An 18,925-nucleotide genomic window follows, 5' to 3' on the forward strand; every position below is an offset into this window, starting at 1 on the left:
ATGGAAATAAGTCATATTCAATGTGTAATGTCACACTAAAGAAATCTGTTACAGATGAGTTAATTGTACTATTGATCAGAAAGTTAATTGCTTGCTTTTCAAACATGCATTAATTCTGTTGGGCCCGTTCATTTAATAAATTGTCTTTTGCAGCACCCTAAAGGGTATCATAGGGCCCTAAAAGATCTCATGTACTTCAAAGTTATGAAACTTTTTTTCTTCTCCTCAGGGATCAAGCTTAATAATGATTACTAGACATATACTTGTAATCAATTGATTAGTACTCATGATGATCAAAATATGGTAAGATAGGCAGTTTATATTCTAATGGAATTGAATGATAAAATATTAAAAATAGCAAGAATGTTGAAAAATTTAAAATCTTTTAGCATTTGTGTGACAGAGGAGAATAAGAATTTATAATGTAGTTATACAAGGGCACTCTCAAAGTCTCTCTGAAGAATTTTGGAATTGATTGTGAGACATGGAAGACACTGGCCCAGGACCACCCAGCATGGTGTGCCTTTATCAAAGAAGGCACTGTTATCTATGAGCAAAACAGAATTGTAGTGGATCAAAAGAAATGTGAGATGTGCAGATTTAGAGACATCTCCATTCCAAATGTGCATATGGACTCTTTGTGCTTGACCTGTGGTAGAGCCTTCTGAACTCATATGGATCTGATCAGCCACAGTCAGACACATTTTACCTTGACCCCAACATAGTGATGTCATTTTGGTCTTCTTTGAGAACAAAGGACAGCAACCAATATCCATGGTTTAGTTTAATGTTTTGTAGCGTGTTAGGTTCTGGGGATACAAACAAAAGTAATGCTGCTTATCCTTGAAGAATTTTATATCTCTCACACTGACACTGTAAAGTAGGTGGTACAAGTATTGTTATCTCTGCTTTATAGGTAAGAAAACCAGGGTGGAAGTGCTGAGGTGAGAAGCCAGGTTATCTGGCTTCCTTCTATCACACATGGCCCCAGATTCAATTCTTACCTGATGGGTTAGCTACTTTACCCCATTAGTTAGGCAATTTTGAAATGCATTAGCTCTTTCAAGTCAGTATCATTTATGAAATTGCTATGCTAGGGCACTAAAACGGTAACTAGTGCCTTCCGAAAGTGCAGCCTTTCACCCAACCAATAAAAATACCATTACCAGGAACACCGTAGATTACTTGTCATTTTCTAAAAGTTCTGTTCCTCCTGTATATATGACTTCTTATACACATACAATTGAATAATTTCCTGAAATAGAGGTAGCACAAGATTTTCTTAGGAAAGAAAATACATTCTATTCCAAATGTTATTTTGTTCCACTGCAACTGCAAGAGGTCACTGCCAATCAGGAGGCTCAATCTCAGAGCCTTCAAATGCTTCCCATATTATGAGGTGTGAAATAGCCCACTCTGACAATTTCAGTACAATATTGGAGGTGGAAATGTCTCTTTTTCAGCTCTGAAAAGTAAAATAAAAACCCAACCCACAACACTGCTTTTTATTGCTTTAGCATCATTAACAATTCAAAATCTGAGTGAGAACTAGCTTAAAAATGTCTTATTTTACGTCAATAGAGTCTATTAAGTAAGAACAAAATCCATTTTGCAACCTTCAGCTGGAAGTGTATTTGTACATAATTGTAAATACTGTTCTCAGGTTTCCTAGAAAATAAGCAGAACAAAGGAGGAATATATAAAATGTAATGCTCAAGCTTCCTGATTATGGCAGAAATCTCAGAGCCAAAAAGGTTGAGCTAATGAGTACATTTTTAGGTTACCTAAGCAAGCCTAGAAGCTTTCACACACCAGGTGATGTTTCTGGTGAGCTCAACCAAATGCTCATTACTCTTAACCTTAGGTAGTCAAAGAGAGAGTTGGTGTACTCTGTAAAGGAATCTGACTCCTTTGAATTCCTACCCCCTGCTTCATTGTTACCTGCCCTGCCTTTTTCTCCTCCTAATCCCTTTCTAATACATTTAAAAGGAATGAATAAATTTGTGTTTGGACATTCCTGTGCTCTTTGCCTGGCTAAATATTCTGAAGATGGCTGAATAAAAGTGATTGGGAAAAATTACTCAAAATGACACAGAGAAAATAGAGATCCATAAAGACATTAAGAGATGCTAAGTGTATAAAATATTGTGTTTTAATACAAATTATCACTAAACATTAATTCTAATATTGTTATAGCTGTTTTGTTTTGTATCAACACTTGTGTTTTCAGGGGTTAATAACTCAGACATAAAATTAAGTTCTGGGGGGAACTAGGTGCCCCAGATCACAGATTAACAAGAGGAGCTTATGTGCAACTTAAAAATGAAAATCTATTTAAGTATTTTTAGGTCAGAGAAGGCCATTTGAAACCAAAAGAATATTAAAAAAAATTATTCTTTGTCCATTTTTTCTCTCCTTTAATTCTCTATTTCTTTTCATTTCGACAGTTTTCTTTCATTTTTTTCAGCCCTCCATCTGAAATGATATAAACCTTTAATTGTATTTATGTATGTTAACATTGGCAGGTTTTTCATGGTCAAAGCTGAGCTTTCACGTATGACACAATTCTGATACTTTCTTTGGTGAACATGGTCATGATACAAGTGACTCTCTAGACTACTGGGTGTTCCAGAAGTTCTTAAGCATAGTACTGCTTTATATTTGCTCCAAACTTGAAATTAGTGCTGGCAAAAAAATACCAGACATGTACAGGAAATGAAAATCCACAATCTACCCACAGAATGGGTACCATATGGGTAGCAGGGTAACTCAGTATTTGGGGGGCAAAAACAGCTTAGATAATTACATCTTAGGGAATGCCAGAATGAAAATCAGTAGGCCATTCAGTACATACTGCAGCTTGTCATAAAGCATAATATTCCTGCTTTTTCTTCTCTCCCAAAACACCCAGCATGTAGTCATGTGAGAGCTAGATGTGTGTCAGAGCCATTGACACAATCTTGTTCAATACATCGGGTGAATTGGCATTGGATCTGGAAGGGCAAAGTAGGTGGGACCCAACACTCTCATTTAAAGTGATCCATATCATTAAAAAAATCCCTTGGGTAGGTGGAGCTTGAAGCACTTAAGGCACCTTCAAAATTAAATGACTTCTTGAAGGTCCATTTTAATAGACAGTATCTGAAACAAGAAAGAACCCTGGATTTAGTATTAAAAAAAGAGTTCTAATAGTGGTCCAATTATCTATTACCAGTGTGATGAGCATCATTTTAATTCTTCGTCTTCAAAATGAAGGGGCTTAGGGGCAGCTAGCTGGCACAGTGGATAAAGCACTGGCCCTTAAGTCTGGAGGACCTGAGTTCAAATCCAGCCTCAGACCAAACACTTCACACTTCCTAGCTGTGTGACCCTGGGCAAGTCACTTAACCCCAATTGCCTAAAAACAAAACAAAACAAAACAAAAACAAAATGAGGAACCTTGGACTGGGTGGCAAGGGGTCAGCAAATATGGTTTGCATTTGGTCCATTGTTTGTTTTTGTAAGGCCTGATGTTAAGAATGCTGTTAACAGTGTATTTTAAAATGTAAAAATAAATTCTTAGCTCACCAGGCTGTACAAAAAGAGACAGTGGCTGAATTTGGTCTTCCAGCAGTAGTCTGCCTACCTCTTATTCATTGTTAAGGTCCTGTCCAGTTCTAAATCTTAGGAGGCAGTGGTATAATGGAAAGAACATTCAACTAGGATTAAGAAGATTTGGATTTGAAACCCAGTTGCCTTGCTAACTAGTTGTGTAAGTATGGGCTAGACCCAACTTCTCTGAGTCTCAATTTCCTCATCTGTAAAAATGGGGGCCACAATACTTGTACTTACTAACAGGGTTGGTGAAGGTGAAAGTGCTTTGTTATTAGGAAGACTTGGTTTCAAGTCCTTCCTCTGATGCATGCTGGTTATGTGTCATCGGACAAGTTATTTACCAAAATCACAGGTCCAGTTCAAAAAAGCAAAACCAAACCCAAAACTGTAAAGCACTATGGAAATGTATTGTGGTACAGTGAAAGAAAGGGCCAACTTTGGAGTCAAAGAACCTTGGTTCAAATGGGTTCAAATAAATGTCACTTATGTTACCTGTGTGAACTTGGATAAGTCACTTAAACTCTCTGTGCCTCAGTTTCTTCATTGGAAAAATGAGGGTGTTGGACTAGGTGACTTCTAGGATGCCTTTCAACTGTAAATCCATGATTCTGTAATTCTAAACTGTCTCATTACAGGGAGATAATGGACCAATTTGAACTTAGGATCTTTAGAAAATGGAAGCCTAGAAAAATGATGTTCTGACAATTTCTATGAGTATTATTATACCAACAACAATTTCTGTGTATATCATGCCAAGAAGCAAGAAGAGGTAGGTCTATCTTATTTTCTCTAATAGAATGAAAACTTGAGGCCAGGTGAAATGTCTTCCTTTTTTGTCTTTGTGACCCCAGCAGCAAGTATGATGTTTGGCACATTGTAACTGCTTAATAAAAAATTGTTCAGAGAGTGATCCAAAGACACCAATACAGATACAGTTTTAAGAAACTCAGATTTAAAATCTGATACTCAAAGGTTTGCCCTGCACCAAGGTCACATGTGCAGCAGACCATGTAGCTCCTCTGTGGTCCTCTAGTGTGAAAACTGCCGATATGCCACTACATGCATCATAATGCCTGATGACATTCACAAACTGGTAAGCTTCCTGCTTGTTGCCCTGGTGATGAGCTCAGACTCTCTTCTGGTATGGAAACCCTCTCAGAGGGAAAGGGCATAATTTAGCCTTTATGCTCATTATATCTTTGACCTATCTGTTAGGAAAAAGAAAGAAGACAAGTCAATGTGATGTTAGTTGGGCTTTCTCCCCCTTTCTTTTTAGATCACATGGCACTTAAGCATTGCGAATTTGAATTTGAGTGACTCAAACATTATTTGTTGGAATGAAAGAGACCAGATCCTAAACATAGGACTATACTGGAATTTTGAGAAAGATGCACAGCAGTAGCTCTGTTCTGCAGGCTATAATATAATACTCACACATGACCTCTCAAAGTAACTGAGTTTTTCTATTATAAGACAGGGATGTGTATTGTTCACAGAAATATCTATGCCCTGATCAAATCCACTGAGTAGCATCTGTTATGTTTTCATCATTTCTAAAGCTTAATGCAATTCATAGTATAGATTTGGAGTTGGAGGAGACCTGGAGACCATCTGTTCCAAGTGCCTTATTTTATAAATGAGGAAACTAAAAACCAGAGAGGTTAAGCCACTTGCTCAAGATCAATCAGTGACCATTTATTAGTGCTTACTATATGCTAGGCAGGGCACTTGGTGCCACAAAGGATAGAGTGCCAGGCCTGGAATCAAGAAAACTTATCTTCATGAGTTCAAATCCAGCCTCCAACACTAGCTGTGTGACCCTGGGCAAGTCACTTACCCTGTTTGCCTCAGTTCCTCATTTGTAAAATGACCTGGAGAAGGAAATGGCAAACCCCTGTAGTACCTTTGCCAAGAAAACCCAAAATGGGGTTGTGAAGAGTTGGACACCACTGAAGTTGACTAAACAACAACATATTCCAGGGGCTGTGCTAAGCTCTGGGGAAAAAGATACAAGCATAAAGAAAGACAGTTCCATCAAGGAATTTACTTCTAATTGGGGAAGATAACATGTAAGAGGGAGTTTTACACAAATAAATGAAGGTACCTGCACCTGGGGCAGGAGGTTTCTACTTCCAATAATGTGATGTCCAGGGGGTGGTGTGAGTTTCCAGAATGCAGAGATTTCTGGGGGCATTGTGAAGAAAGACTTGGAATCAGGAGCGCAGCCTGGACAGGTATGAAGTCATCAGCTGACTCCAAATCCAGCCCCACTTTCCATTTTCCATTGTGCCACACTGGAACTCAATCCAACAGGCATTTTATAGTGCTTACTATGTGCAAGACACTGGAGATACAGAGAATAAAAATGAATTAATGCTTGACTACAAGAAATTTACATTCTATGGGAGGTGGGGGGAGGGGTTGTGATATTTGAATTTTTTTTTTTTTTTGCTTTGTTTTCTGGCTGCTTTGCAGTATTTTGTCTTTGACTTGGGAGCTTTGGAATTTGGCTATAATATTCCTAGGTGTTTTTATTTTCAGATCTTTCAGAAAGTGATCAATGGATTCTTTCAATTTCTATTTTATTTTCTGGATCTAAGATATTGGGACAGTTTTCCTTGATAATTTCTTAAAATATGATGTCTTTTTTTTGTCATGGCTTTAAGGTAGTCCATTAATACTTAAATTATCTTTCCTTGATCTGTTTTCCAGGAAAGTTGTTTTTCTGGTAAGATTTCACATTTACTTTTGTTTTTCATTCTTTTGACCTTGTTTTATTGCTTTTTGGTGTTCAGGTCTAATTTTTAAGGAGTTACTTTCTTCAATGAGCTTTTTTACCTCTTTTTCCACTTGTCTAATTCTGCTTTTTTTTAAAGAATTCTTTTCCTCAGTGGATTTTTGTATTTCTTTTACCATTAGGCCAATTCTGTTTTTTAAGGTGTTATTTTCTTCAGCATTTTCTTGCCTCTTTTAACAAACTGTTAATCTTCTTTTCATAATGTTCTTGCATTACTCTCATTTTTTTCCCCAATTTTTCCTCCACCACTCTTTGGCAAAAGCCTCATTTCTCAAAAAAATTAGGGAAATGAGTCAAATTTATAAAAATAAGAGCCAAACCCCAATTAATAAATTTTCAAGGGATATGAATAAGCAGTTTTCAGAAGAAGAAATCAAAGCTATCTGTAGTCACATAATCTTCTTCTGAGCTTGTGTCTCAGTCTTTCCCGCCACCATAGTAGCTGTTTATGGTCAAATTCTTTTTTGTTGTTTGCCTGTTTTCCCAGCCTATTTCTTGACTTTGAACTTTAGGTTAAAGTTCTGCTCTGCTCACTTGGGGGTAGGGAGGCACTGTCTCAAGCTTCAGGCTTTTTGGTGCTGCTATGTTCAGATCTAGTTCTGAAAGTTTTTGGTGTTTCCAAGGTGATGTTTTCCTGGGAGAGGTGTGGCCACTGCTCTCCTGGACTGCACTCTGTTCTTTACCCAGGAAGGGACCCTGCTCCCCTGCAGTTGCTACTGCTAGCATTTCTCTTAGCTGTGGCCAGGTCCCCTACTCTCCTGCAGTTACAAACACTAGTTCTAATTCTCCTTGGAACTTCTTCTAGGTTTCCTGTTCCCTTGTGACTGACCATAAGCACTCTTCTTTGCCCTGGAACTGCAACCCAGAACTATGTACAGGCAATAGAGTTGCCAATTAGTGCCAGCAGCACCCAATGCCAATGAAGGGACCCCTGTAATCTCTTTCTAACCAGCTGTCCAACCCTCTTACTGTCTCTGGCTAAGAGCACCCAAAGCTGCTGCCACTGTTGGTTCTACCACCATTTTCATATGCTCTGGCAAGGCCTCCACCCTGGTGTCACAGACCTTTCCTCTGGACCTCCTAAGTTTTCTTGGTCCAGAAAAATACCTCACCCTGACTTTTTGTTGGTTCTGCCTCTCCAAAATTCAGTTCAAGGCATTATTTTTAAAGTTGTTTGGAGGTGAATTTTGGAAGAGTTTGGCTGGGTTGCCACCTCCAATCCATCATCTTGGCTCTGCCCCCAGAACTTTTTTAAAAATTAGAAATAGATATTAATCTGCATTATTTAGACTATAAATGCAAACTAAAGAAATCTAAGTGAGTGAAACTAACATCAGGCAAAAGATAGAACACTCAACTGGATATAATAGAATTTACTCTCCCCTTTCTTCAACACTGTAGTTCCACAGTCACTTTATTCTCACTACTACTATCTATAATCATGTGAACTCTACAAGACTACATTTTGAGGAATAATTGTGAAAGAGATCATACTGAATGGAAAGATCATTCCAGATGATCATAGCAATTCTGGCAAGCATACGTCTGTAGAGAGATGAGGTTTTAAGAATGAAAGTTTTAAGGTAAGGCTTCTTTGAGATAAAAAATTTATGGTTTTGTGAAAATGATGTTGATGAGGAGGAAAGAAAACATAAAATGGGAAGGAAGTAAAGAAAAAAAAAAGAATCAGGAATTTGTCCATGAAGGGTATTGCACAAGAAATAATCTGATTTATAGAGCAAGAGAAAAAAATAGTGAATGAATAGGCTTAGAGCAGGTTGTGTCTCGCGATGTAGTGGAAAAAGCACTAGACTTTGAGTCAAGAGAGACCTGGGTTCATAAACTTGATACTTAGCAGCTATGTGACCTTGGACAAGTCATTTAAACTTTCTGAGCCTCAGTTTTCTCATTGTAAAATGGGGGTAATAATAGCAGCAATACCTCTTTCACAGATATGTTTGTAAGGATTAAATGAAATGATACAGGAAAAACAAAGGTAAAGTGCTCAATTATTATGTGGTTGTAGAAGTAAGAAAGGAAAGTACTAGAGAAGAGAAAAATGGGAAGAAGAAGATACTACAACTATCAGACTAAACTAAGTACAATGATAAAATATGCATCCATTGTTTAGGACTTTTCAAAAGTATGGAATGTGTGGTTCTTTAGAGACAGCGTCTAGCAGGGGCTCTGTGTTGTATATATAGCATGTATATATGTATATGTGTGTATACACACATATACATATATGTATATGTGTGTTGTGTGTGTACAAATATATGTATATACATACCTACATACATACACACACACACACTCACACACACACACACACACACATATATTCCCCTGATCAAATGGGTGAATGAGAACAATTTGTTCCAATGGCCATGAAGGCACTGAGGCAAGTGCTGGGGAGTGCTTAGAGCTTGGTTAGACTTTGAACACGCCAAGGTCATCCACTGCATCTGAAACTATCACTAGTCGTCTTGACTCTGTCCTGACACTGGAGTGTGATGACTCTGGAAGAGAGGGTGAGGCCAAAAACTTTGTGCAATTCTGTTTCACTTAAATCTGATTTATGCCTGAATCAAAAGACATCACCCATGCCATTTTACCATTTTATCTACCTCAAAGTCCTGTGGCGACAGGCAAGTGACAAAGCAGCAGGGGTGGATGCACGGGGACCTATCGTCACAACCCTGCATACAGGCAGCCCAGACCATAGGGTCATCTTCTCACTGGAAGTAGCAGTGGGATTCGCTAGCCCTTTGGGTGTCTGAGCAGCCTTTTAAGGATTGCACTGTTCACTTCCTGGTATGAGGAAGGGGCTAGAAAAGGTGCTCTAAAAATTGCTTACCCAACCCTGGACTATTTACCATCGCAGGAGGGGATCCTACCCTGTGTTTGAGACACAAAAAAATGTAAAACAGTTCTGCAAAGATGATGCTACTCACCATTGGTACATAGAATATGTGCACACTTACAGACAACACAAAATCCAGTATACTTAAAAGACGAACAGTTCTTGTTATGTGAGCTCAGCAGGTATTACATCCAAATAGCAGCCCTGAGTGAAACAAGGCTAGCAAATGAGGCCAGCTTACTGAAGTTGGAGCTGGATACATGTTTTTCTGGAGTGGTTGCAGTGAAGGAGAATGCCATGAAGCTGGTGTAGGTGTTTCAATCAAAACTAACCTAGTCGACAAGCTTGTATGCCTATGAAAAGGAGTGAATGACATGCTCATGATAATGTGATCACTACTTGCAGGAAAATGTCATGCCACCATCATCGGTGCATATGGTGCCACCATGACAAACCCTGAAAAGGCCAAAGAAAAAATTTTATGAAGACCTGGAGATCCTCATCATCAACGTGCTGAAAGAGGACAAGCTTATAATTCTGGGAGACTTTCAGGGTAGAGTAGGCTCAGACTACCAGAGATGGCAGGGAGTTCTGGGGAGGAATGGAGTTGGAAACAGCAACAGCAATGGTCACTTACTACGGAAGACTTGCGCATCTCATGACCTTCTCATCACTAATGCTGTCTTTCATTTACCTAAATGCAATAAAGCTATGTGGATGCACTCTCACAGCAAACATTGGCATTTAATAGACTATGTGATTGTAAGAAGAGACAGGATGTGAGCATAACAAAGGCAATGTGTGGTGCAGAGTGCTGTACTGATCATTGACTTATCCTCTCCAAGCTAAATACTCACATTCAACAAAAGCAGTGGCCCCAAGGCAAAATGACTACCAGAAGGCTTAATGTCAACAGATTAGAGTGATTCTCTGAGTTGGAACAGTTTGTTGGTAACTTGGGAAAGTTTAGTCAACACACTGTTGGCAACAGTGGAGTAGAAAAAGAGTGGGCAGCTTTCAGAGATTTGGCATACAGCACTGCATTTGCTCATCTGAGTCAGAACATTCACAAACCTGAGTTTAACAAAATGATGGGGAAATTCAGAAGCTGCTAAATGAAAGATGAGATCTGCATAGGGTTTACCAGCAGGATAGTTCATCCATCTCTAAGAAGGCAGCATTTAGCTTCATCAAAAATAAAGTGCAAGCAAAGCTTAGAGTGATGCAGGATTCTTGGCTCAGTAAGAAAGCAGATGAAATTGAGTTTTATGCTGATAGTAACAATCCAAAGTGCTTTTATGTATGATGCCCTGAAAGCTATTTATGCACCAAAGACCTATGGTGCATTGCAACTACTCAGTGGTGATGGAACCACATTGATTAGTGATAAGGACATCATCCTAAAGGGATAGGCTGAATGCTTCCATAGTGTTCTCAACAGACCATCAGCAAGCAATGCTGAAGCCATTGATGGTTTACCTCAGGTTGAAGTTAGTCCCTCCCTAGCTGAAGTTCCAAATGAAGAAGAATTGAATGCCATCAGGTTCCTTTTGTGTAGCAAAGCACCTGGTACTGATTCTATTCCTGCTGAGATTTACGACATGGGGAGTCCATTGCTCATACAAAAGCTGACTAAAATTTTCTGGGTTATATGGAAAGAAGAGGTTATCCCTTAGGAGTTCAAGGATGCCTTCATTGTCCATCTTTATAAAGGTAAAGGAAATAGCTTCTTCTGCGACAATCACAGGGGGTATCTCTCTTAGTCATTGCTGGCAAGATTCTTGCCAGGGTCCTCCTTAACAGGCTGATCATTCACCTAGAAGATGCTCTTCTACCTGAGAGCCAGTGTGGCTTCAGAAAGGGCAGAAGAACAGTTGATATGGTGTTTGCTGCCCGACAACTCCAGGAGAAATGCCAGGAGCAGAACAGAGGTCTGTACACAGCGTTTGTAGATCTGACCAAGGCCTTTGATACTGTCAGTTGCAAGGGCTTATGGAAAATTGTGTCAAAATTTGGTTGTCTGGAGAAGTTCATCAGTATGGTATGTCAATTTTACAATGGCATGCTTGCCCAGGTTCTGGATAATGGACAATGCTCTCACGCTTTTCCAATCACCAATGGAGTGAAATAAGGCTGTGTGCTTGCTCCCAGGCTTTTTAGCATGATATTTTCAGCCATGGTGCCAAACACCTTCAGTGAGGAAGAACATGGCATCAAGGTCAGCTACTGTACTGATGGTAAATTCTTCAACTTGAAAAGGCTGCAAACCAAGACCAAAGTGGAGGGAGTGTTGGTGCATGATTTTTCATTCACAGATGATTGTGCACTCAATGCAGCCTCTGAAGCTGAGATGCAACAAAGCATGAATTGTTTCTCTGCTGCTTGTGCTAATTTTGGCCTAACAATTAACATCAAGAAAACACAAGTACTCCATTAGCCTGTACCACACCATCCATGTGTGGAACCATTGGTTACAGCAAAAGGAGAAGTTTTGAATGCTATAGACAAGTTCACTTACCTTGGCAGTGTACTTTCTAGGGATGTGCACACTGATAATGAGAGTGACACACACATTGCCAGAGGTAGCTCAGTGTTTGGGAGGCTCTGAAGGAAAGTGTAGGAGAAAAAAAAGTATTAAACTGATTACCAAACTGAAGGTCTACAGAGCCGTTGTGCTGACCTCATTGTTGTATGCCTGTGAAACCTGTACAGTATACCAGCACCATGCCAGGAAACTGAATTGTTTCCATTTGAATTGTCTTAGGACAATTCTGAAGATCACCTGGCAGGATAAGATACTAGACACTGAGGTCCTTTCTCTAACTAAATTGCCAAGCATTCAAACTCTACCGCAGAGAGCACACTTATGATGGGTTGGCCACATTGTTTGAATGCCACATGTACACTTGCCTAAAAGACTATTTTCTAGAGAACTCACACGTGGTGGTCAGAAGAAGCAATACAAGGACACTTTCAAGGTCTCTCTGAAGAACTTTGGAATTGAATGTGTGACATGGGAGACATTGGCACAAACTACACAGCATGGTGTGCCCTCATCAGAGAAGGTGCTGTGCTCTGTAAGCAAAGCAGAATCTAAGTAGTTCAGAAGAAACACAAGATGTGCAAATTTAGAGAATCCACTCCAAATGTTCACATAGACTATTTTTGCCTGAACTGTAGTAGAGCATTCAGAACTCATACTGGTCTAATCACCCACAATCAGTCCCATTATAACTTGACTCTAGCACAGTGATGTCATTTTGGTCCTCTTCAAGAACTAAAGACAACACCCTAACACCAGGGGTGGGAAACCTGCTGCTGCAGGCTCCACCCCTGACCTAAGCTATACAGATATATGTATGTACATGCATACATACATACTAACACACATGCACACACACATACATACACACACACATATATTTTATCAATGACTTAGGCAAAATCATAGGTGGCATGATGAGAAGCTGGGAGGGCTAGTTAGTATGCTAGGTGAAAGAGACAGTTTCCAAAAAGATTCCACAACAACTAAAATGATGGAGTAAATCTAAAATAGATGCAAATTAATAGGGATAAATGTGAAGTCCTGCACTTGAGTCCAAGAAATCAACTTCACAAAGCAAATTATAGCTACATACTAGTTCATAAAAAAAAAAAAATCTTGGGATGGATTTGGGCACAACTCAATATGTCAATAGTGTGACATCAAAGCTAAAAAAAATAAAGTGACTTTAAATTTCATTAAAAGAGTCATAGCGGCTAGCACACAGAAGTGATGGTCTCTGTACCATTCATGTCATATGTAGCACTTTGAATGCTAAACTTTAAGAGTAATATTGGCAAGCTGGAACACATCTAGAAGATGGCATCCAGTTTAGTGAGGTCCTTAAGACCATGCCATAAGTGAATCAATTAAAAGAACTGGGGATATTTGGCCTGGAGAAGAGAAGATTGAGAAGGAACATGACTAAATATCTTGGATTAGTTGAAGTGCTGCCATATGGAAAAGAAATTCAGTCAATCTCTAAGCATTTATTAAGCACCTACTATTATGTACAATTCATTGTGCTAAACACTGAGTTAGATTAGACTTTTTCTATTAGGATCCAAGTATAGAACCTATAACAAAGCAGAAAAGATTGATTTAGGGGAAAATTTACTAGCAATTAAAATTATCCAAAAGTGAAATGGTGTCACAGGCCTGTTCGCACTCACACTCTGACATCCTGGCACTTCCTTCCTCTCTTTTCTGATGCTGAGTTTATATAGCACATAAATGCTCCACTCAGCTTTAGCATCCATCAGCATTCTGTCATCACTATCCTAAGATGCTGGATTTGGTCCACAGAGATGACACAAGGATCCAGTAGGCATTTAATCTTGTGTAATGGGTGTCCCACTCAACTATGGAATCATAATGTTGTTTGAATTCGAAGTGGAGGCATTTTTGGCCTGAGCCCTTTTCCAGTGAACTTGCTACCAAATGACAATGTAGCTACTGTAAATTGATGATCAAAGTATTTAAATGAGATAGAATAGCAAAGTAAATTTCAGGGAACAAAAATCAAGCAATAGAGTCATTCTCAGCACTCCTGCCCCTTCTATTCACAAATAGACAAGATCTCCCACACATTGCTATACTGGTCTGGTTGGTAAGAGAAACTAAGGCTTTGAGGTAAGAAAGGGTTTCTGAGAGGTTTGGAGCCAGAGGACACGGCTTTTCAACCCACTTCTGCCACTAACTAAAATTGTGAACTTGTGCAAGCAATTTAGTTTTTCGAGGCTTCAGTTTTGTCATCTGTAATGTAGGGGGCTGGACCAGACAACCTCGAAGATCCCTTTTAGCTCTAAATCAATGATTCTAAATAATTCAATAGTATTTGCCTTGTGTTATAGCTAGAAAACTTTTGTTAGCGTCTGCATGTCTCTGAGACCTCCTGTAGCTTTTTGACATGATCCAAGAACTGAGCTTCACCCCATATCCACACTCTTCTGGGCTAGGAAATGCCACTCAGCTGCTGTTACTGGCCACCACAGCTGTCATCTGCTGAGTTTTACCCTCAGCTGTGCTAAGTTGTTATAGTTGTCATCTGCTAAAGCTACACTGCATGACTTATGTTCTCTGCCCTCCAGATCCCTTTGCTAATGCTCTGTGAGCTGCCATTTGCTGAGACTTCACCCAACTCTCGGTTCCTGACACAGCTGCCGCCTTGAGCAATTGTTATTTCAAGGAACCACCCAAGTTATATGCTTCTGGCTAGTCCACAAGTTCTGTTTTAAATAGCCCCACAATCTCTATTCAACTAGGATAAAAGGGGCCCTTGGGCAGCTATAAGACTTCACTGATTTCCCCTTTCCAAAGGTAAGTGTCTAGCTCTTAGTCCTAGCCAATTGAGAGAGAATGAATTCTTTTCACCTCTACCCTCAGAATGTAGATAGCCTGGGGCAAAACTTGAGCACACCCACACCCACACAGCACCCACCCACACACCCACACCCACACACACACACACACACACACACACATTCCTTCTTATTTGGCCTTTCAATTCCCATGCATGATAAAACTTAAAAAGACAAAAAGGCACTAGAGGACAGGGCACAAGATGGCAATCTCTGCTGAGAAGACCCTTACTCTAATTATTCTGCCAGCACCATGGGCTGGAGATAGGATGGAGGGGTTGCCCAAATGATATCCCCTAATTCTCAATTTTTCCATGCTCCCACAAATCAAAGCTCACTTTAAGGGTAAACGTAACACTCTATATTTCTGAATTTAGACACACCCCCAAAATTGCTAGGACATCCTTGACCAGCCAAATGCTCAGGACTGACACCTATACACATGCTCAAATATGCTGACCCATTGTACTTGTTCATCTGAAAGAGGGAAAGTCATCAAAAACTTGGGGAAAAAATGATGGACCTTACTATCAAAAAAAGTTGTCTGACAGACACATTTGCTTTTTTCAATCAATTTAACTACTTTTCTTTGCTACAAGGGAGGGTTCATGAATGTGCTATGCATATCAAACAATGACTATTGTAAAAAAGAAAAATGTTTTTAAAAGAAACAGGAAAAAATGGGCTACCTGCTGAAATAATCTTCCTAAAACATAGGTTTTGATCGCATTATTTCCTTTTTCAGCAATATTCTGTGGTGTCCTATTGCCCCTAGGGTACATTACAAATTCCTTGCCTTGGCATTTAAAGTCTTTCACCATATGACTACAATCTATCTTTCCAAATTTCTAGGTTACTCCCCTTCACAGCCCCTACATGCCATCCAATTCTCTGGACCTGGTATTCTGTGCCCCACCCATGTGCCTTTGGAAAGGCCATTGTCCAGGTCTAGGATGAACTCCTTCTTCCTGAATTCAGAATTCTTATCTTAGGGACAGCGAGGTGGCACACTGGAGCAAACAATCAATCAATCAACATTTATTAAGCACCTCTTATATGCCACGCACTGTGCTAGAGTCCTGGACCTGGAATCAGGTGGACCTTTGTTCAAATACAGCCTCAGACACTTACTAGCTATATGACCCTGGGCATATCACTTAACTGCTGTTTGCCTCAGTTTCCTTACCTATAAAATGGGGATAATAATAGCATTTACCTCCCAGTGTTGTTGTGAGGATCAAAGGAGGTAATAATTGTAAAGTGCTTAGCACAGTGCCTGGAACATAGTAAACTCTATTTAAATGTTAGCTATTATTATTTTTATTACTATCTTCCTTCAAGATTCAATCTCTGTACCTTCTCTTAAGAGAAACCTTTTCTTATTCTCATTATTATTAGCACTCTCTACCCCCTCAAATTACCCTGTTTTTACCCATCACTATAAATGTTTCATTTTTCTAGTACAGTGTAAGCTTCTTGAGGGCAGAACTGTTTTGTGAATTTCTCTTTGTATTCTTAGAGCTTCTACTCTGCCTTATACTGAGAAGGCACTTAAAGAATGATTTTTGAATGAACAAATGAATGCCTACTTTCCCAGGTCTACAAAATCTTTTTCAGAGCAATATACTCTACAATGCTTCAAAGGCATCCTTAATAAAGGTGTAAAAAGGAGTCTGATCGATGGGAGCCCTGTCCTGAGGAGCACGCTTTTGGAAGTGTGTGGTGATGTACAGTGGAGGAGACCTGGCTCTCTGCAGACAGGTGTCCCAAAAGTCTTAGTGCAGCTTCCAGTTAGTAAAGCTGTTAAAGCTTAAAGCTGTATTGAGACTTTTGGGATGCCCTATACTTCACAGAATGTGCAAGTATTATTTCCCTGTTTCTTGTCTATTTATCATGTTTTTAAAGAAAAAAAAGACCTTTTGGTTGGCTGCTGAGGTGGAACTGAGAATGCATACAAAAGGCCCCAATGGAGAAACTCTCTCTCTCTCTCTTTCCTTCTTGCTGGCCACAAGTTGTAAGGACATATCTGAGCTTCAGAAGGCTGGCGCCGGAGATTCAATAAATCTGTCCCGAAGTGCATGCTGGAGTCAGATGATGAAGAGCTTTAAAAACCAAATAGAAGAGCTTATGTTTTATCTTAGAGGCAATAGAAAGTCACTGGAACTTCTTGACCTAGGGAGTAAAGTAGTCAGACTTGGGCCTCAGGAATATCAATTTGGAGGATGGATTTGAAAGGTGAGAAACTTCTGTCAAGGAAACCAAGTAAGGGGCCATTCTAATAGGAGAGGTGAGAGGCGATGATAATTTGAATTAAGATTGTGGCCAATCCCAGGATTGTGAAAGGACAGAATGGAATGTATAGAAGATATTTTATGGAGATAGATTAATGAAAATTGGCAACTTATTCAATATGGCTGGGGGGGGGGATAGAGAAAGAAGACTCAAGGACGCCTCTGAAGCTCTAAATCTGGTGCATGGAAGGATGCTAGTATCCTGTGAGAGGAAAAGTGGATGATCACATAATATGAGGCATCACTGAGGAACAGCCCAGTTGCTCCATTCCTACTCATTTGATCTTAGGAAATTTAGAGGAAAACCCTCAGCATATTGGTGCATCCTCAGTGGAAGATTTACAGAAAGCATGAAGGTGAGGACAGGTTGTAATCTGCACCAATAGAGAGAACACTTCCATAGATGAGATCATAGACGTATGGAAGTTATTTATTCAAAAGGTCAGCCAACAATCAACAGTTTAAGATTAAGTATTTTCTATGTGCCGGTCACTGAGTTTAAAAGTTATATTTACTTTTAAAAATTTTGCAGTCCAGATAACTCTCTAAAAACATCCCCCAGCTCACAGTTCTACCAGCAGTGCATGAGCATACTTGTTTGTTTCTCCTGGCTGCCTTAGTATTGAGATGGCACTTTAAAGTTTTTATAATTTTCATTTCTTTGATTTAGTTGTTGTTGTTGTTGCTTTACAAATTGTCTGTTCGTATCCTTTGACCATTTAACCATCAAGGTTGAGTATTGCCCTTGAAAAGATACATATTGTGAATAGGTGTTCTGGGGTCAGTGTCATTGAAAGAACTAAACTAGACAGGGTAACACAAGAAGAGATGCGGTCTAGGAGCACAGACAGGGTCAGTATATAGCATAGACTACCTGGGAAGTAGTTGTTGGTATCTCGGAAATCAAGCAGTGGGTATCAGAGATCTAGGTGCAGAGTCAAGTGAAGATAGAGAGGCAGGAATCCAAGCACAAAGGGTCCACAGGCATAGAAGGTATGGACAACAGGTTTAGAAAGAGTCCCAGACTCTACATGGGCAGTGGCAGGGTAGCTCTCAAGCTGCCCAAAAACTTCATAGGGAGTATAATGAAGATATGTGTGTGTGTGTGTGTGTGTGTGTGTGTGTGTGTGTGTGTGTGCTCCGTGCACACCTGGCTCGTGGCAAGAATGACCTTGATACTGAGCCAACTTACTCTGAAGCAGAGGTTCCAGACTCAGGTTTATTGTGTTGGTGGGGCTATAACCATGGGTAAGTGAGAGCAAGCAGGTAATCTTAGAAAAGAGGGGAAAAGAGGCAAGGAAGAAGAGACAACATGGGATAGAGCACTGGACCTGGAATTGTACAAGTTGGGTTTAAATCCTGCCTCATACTCATATAATAAACTGTGTGATCTTGAGTAAATCATTTAATCTCTTTTTACCTCAGTCTTCTCATCTGTAAAATGCAACAGTTGGTTTTGATAGCCTCTAAGGTCCCTTCAAGCTCTAAATCTTTGAACTAAGGAGTTCAGTAATTTTACACCATCAAAATACCTACTTTTCACTGAAAATTTTTAATTTCATGCTGAAGCATGAAATTAAAGCACCCTTTACTTCTTTGGGATCATACAACTATATCTAACTGCTTTCATATTAATAGCTAACATTTATCTGGGCTTTAAGGTTGACAACATACTTTGTATGATTTATTTCATCTGATCCTCATAACAACCCTGGAAGGAATTTCTAAGGGTTTTGGCATAGAGATGGGTATAGAGAGGTCTACCAGTTGAGGAAACTCTTTTTAATTTATCTGCAACTTGTAGTCTTAAGGAAGAGCTGCCTGGGGTACTCAGAGGTTAAGTGACTTCTCAGGGTCATACAGGCAGCATTTATCCATTAGGGCTTGAATTCAGGTTTTTCTGGCCTTCTTGGCCTTGGCTCTCAATCCATTACACCCTGGCGATTCTTTTTCCTACAGGTGTTAATAATTTCCGTT

This window comes from Vombatus ursinus, unplaced genomic scaffold, assembly GCF_900497805.2.
Source record: "Vombatus ursinus unplaced genomic scaffold, bare-nosed wombat genome assembly UNPS02014779.1, whole genome shotgun sequence".
Taxonomy (NCBI): domain Eukaryota; kingdom Metazoa; phylum Chordata; class Mammalia; order Diprotodontia; family Vombatidae; genus Vombatus; species Vombatus ursinus.